Source organism: Heterocephalus glaber, unplaced genomic scaffold, assembly GCF_053883595.1.
Source record: "Heterocephalus glaber isolate CG9 unplaced genomic scaffold, H.glaber_assembly_v1.0 deba00001569, whole genome shotgun sequence".
Lineage (NCBI taxonomy): Eukaryota > Metazoa > Chordata > Mammalia > Rodentia > Bathyergidae > Heterocephalus > Heterocephalus glaber.
In genome coordinates this window covers 1,578,810-1,581,459 of record NW_028258354.1, presented here as the reverse complement: position 1 = coordinate 1,581,459, position 2,650 = coordinate 1,578,810, and the positions used below count along the sequence as shown (strand labels likewise).

General features: G+C 46.8%; 1 pseudogene; it reads right to left on the bottom strand.

Moving 5' to 3' along the window:
• Positions 1–819: 819 nt before the first annotated feature.
• LOC110345144 (olfactory receptor 10P22-like) lies at positions 820–1,703 on the bottom strand (annotated as a pseudogene).
• Positions 1,704–2,650: the final 947 nt, after the last annotated feature.

Here is a 2,650-nt window from a genome sequence, read left to right as displayed (position 1 = left end):
TGGAAGAGAGTTTAGGTAGAACTCTTGAAGACATTGGTGTAGGAAAAGATTTCATGAACAAAACCTCAGTTGCTTGTGAACTAGCACAAAGAATCAACAACTGGGATCTAATCTTATTAAAAATCTTCTGCACAGCAAGAAGAGTGAAGAGACAATCCACAACGTGGAAAAATTTTTTTACCAGCTGTTCCTCAGACAAAGGTCTACTATCTAGAATTTATAAATAACTTAAAAAAATCAGACCTCCCAAATTTAAAGACCCAATCCAAAAATGGGCATCTGAAATGAACAGACATTTCTCAGACAAAGAAGTAGAAATAGCAAATAAACATGAAAACATGTTCAATATCACTGGTCATTTGAGATATTCAAATGAAAACAATGCTGAGATTCCACTTCACCCCAGAAAGAATGGCTGCTATCAAGAGATCAACCTATAGCAAGTGCTCCAAATGGCTCCAGGAGAAGCAGGATACAGTGAGGACCCCAGACAAACAATTCTTTAACATGAAGATAGGAGCAAAAAGTGGCTTTTAATGATGCCGGTGGCTCAGGGGGTGACTACTGTCAGTTTCACGAGCCCCAACTAGACTCACTTTATTATATACCTCTTTTTACATCTAGGAAGCTTAATTCCATTGGAGTTTCCCTGGGAATATAGCAAGCAGAATTTATACAAGCAGAGCAGTGGAGAAGGGGAGAGCAAAGAGCTCTGGTAGGACCTTCTGAGTCCATTATGCACCTCTGGTGACAGATTATAGAAGTTGTTATGGCTACTCAGGTACATTCTACAAACAGCATAGTTACCTGATATTACAGTTAACTCATAGTCGCCCAATTCCATATGGAGGGGTGGTCTCCTCTCTCATAGGAACTTGGGAGAGGTAAGGGAGGTCGAGGGCTCCACAGGTACCTATCCATGACCCACCTCCTGGCCACTGTGACCTTGTTCCTCAGAGTGTAGACAAAAGGGTTCAACATGGGAGCAACAGCTGTTTGGAAGACAGCAATGAGATTATTTGTGTCTGGAGAGGAGCCCTTTCTTGGCCTCAGATAAGCCAAAGTCACAGTTCCCAAAAAGAGAATGACCATAGACAGATGGGAGGAGAAGGTAGAGGAAAGTTTTCAACACCTGTGGGATGTTGCTACTCCAAGGGTGGTGGCAAGAATACAGACATAGACATGGTCAGCAAAAAGGGAGTTAAGATGAAGGTTATACTCATAGTGTAGTTCCCCCATGTCACCCCAGAGGGTGCTCCCAGTGGCCAGTCTCAGCACAGGCAGCACGTCACACAGGAATTGGTGGATGTGTTAGCACCATGGAAGGGCACAATGGGTGAGTATTGCCAGGGATGACACCCATGAGGTAAGAAGCCCCTGGTATGTAGGCACACTCTCTTCTGTTCATGAGCATGTTATAATGCTGTAGCCAGAAGCTGGCAGCCTAGCGCTCACAAGCCACATGAGCAAGTAGCATCAGCAATACCAAACAGGGCAAAGAAATACAACTGGAGGAGCAACAAGTGGGAAAGGATATGGTGGGGTGAGGACAGGAGATTGGCCATCATCCTGGGCATGATAGTGGTGGTGTAGACGATCTCCACCAGGGAGAAATGGCAGAGAATGAAGTACATGGGGGAGTGGAGGGCAGGGTCAGCCAGTGTGAGGATGATGATCAGAGAGTTGCCCAACGAGGTGACCATTAGATGCAGAGCACCCCCGAAATGGGGACCTGGAGAGAGTGAAAACTTGAGAACCCCAAAGAATAAACTCAGTCACCGCTGTGCCATTGTCACCAACTCTGTCTGCACAGCCAGACTGAAAGTATCCAGAAAGGCTCTCATGTGCTAGCAAGAGTCAGCCAGGCAAAGACAAGGACTAGGGCAGGACAGATGGGGGAAAGTCCACAAGAACATCCCAGCTTTCATGAATAGGATGAGTGAGCCCCAGGCTTGCTGGTGACTTCTTTCTACAAAAATGTCTCAGAGCAGAAGGAAGATAAACCAGGAAGTTGGGGCAAATTGGAAGATATTCTTGTAGGCCTAGTACCTGATGAGCACCAGGATGGTTTTTCCACTCACACGGGGACTGGGTTCCAAGAGTAAAGAGCTGAAAGTGGAAGGACTGTTCCCCTTGGTTTAGAATTTGGGCAGAAAATAGGAGCCAGATGGAGTAAATAAAGTTGGCAGAAGGAGACAGGAAATGGATCCACCACAAGGCAGAGAAGGAAAGGGAATGAGAGACCAACGGCACAGGAGAGAGATAAGATGCAGAACCAAAGATTGCAGTGGGGGCTGGGTGTGGTGGTGCACACCTGTACCAGCACTTGGGAGGCAGAGGCAAGAAGATTGTTACAAGTTTGAGACCAGCCTGGGCTCCATGGTAAGTAGCAAGACTTTTTCTCGAAAAAGAAAAACAAAGAGGTTCTTTGGGGCTTTTACCTCCTGAGAGGTTCCCAGGGCTCTCAGAATGCCCCTCCCCAGCAACACATCACAGCAGCTTGGCTTCCCCAGAGCCCGATTCCCAGAGCAGATGGAAGAGAGGGAAATCAGATAAGGGAAGATGAAGAATGGGGGAGGAAGTGGTTTCCGATTGCCACATCAGAGTGTTAAAATTCTCGCTGGCAGGCCTGGGTCTGGAGTGTCCTGCC